Here is a 270-nt window from a genome sequence, read left to right as displayed (position 1 = left end):
CTAAAACAACAGAACAAATAAAATGAACACAGCAAGCGCAAAGGGACCATAAATATAAATGCATCGACTGAAATTGCTCTGCATTTGACATTCCTTTCCACATCATCAGTTAAGGCGTGATGATATCTTGAAGATGAAAATTTACGGTTATGATTTGATGCTGCTGCTGATAACAATTAGGATAACAATGTACGTGATATCCAAACGTGATTCTGATAATATCAACATGAATATTCTTTATAGTAAAAATATTGAAACGGTGACATAGGT

At 33.3% G+C, this 270-nt stretch overlaps 1 protein-coding gene across 1 annotated transcript in view; it reads right to left on the bottom strand.

Annotated features, from left to right (window-relative positions):
• The window catches only part of LOC119586754, a 12,014-nt gene that overhangs the window by 4,546 nt on the left and 7,198 nt on the right, over nt 1-270 (bottom strand). The gene's annotated exons all lie outside the window — the stretch shown is intronic.

Source organism: Penaeus monodon, chromosome 21, assembly GCF_015228065.2.
Source record: "Penaeus monodon isolate SGIC_2016 chromosome 21, NSTDA_Pmon_1, whole genome shotgun sequence".
NCBI classification, from domain to species: Eukaryota; Metazoa; Arthropoda; class Malacostraca; order Decapoda; family Penaeidae; genus Penaeus; species Penaeus monodon.
The sequence above is the reverse complement of the archived record's forward strand: the minus strand, read 5'-3'. Positions and strand labels throughout refer to the sequence as shown.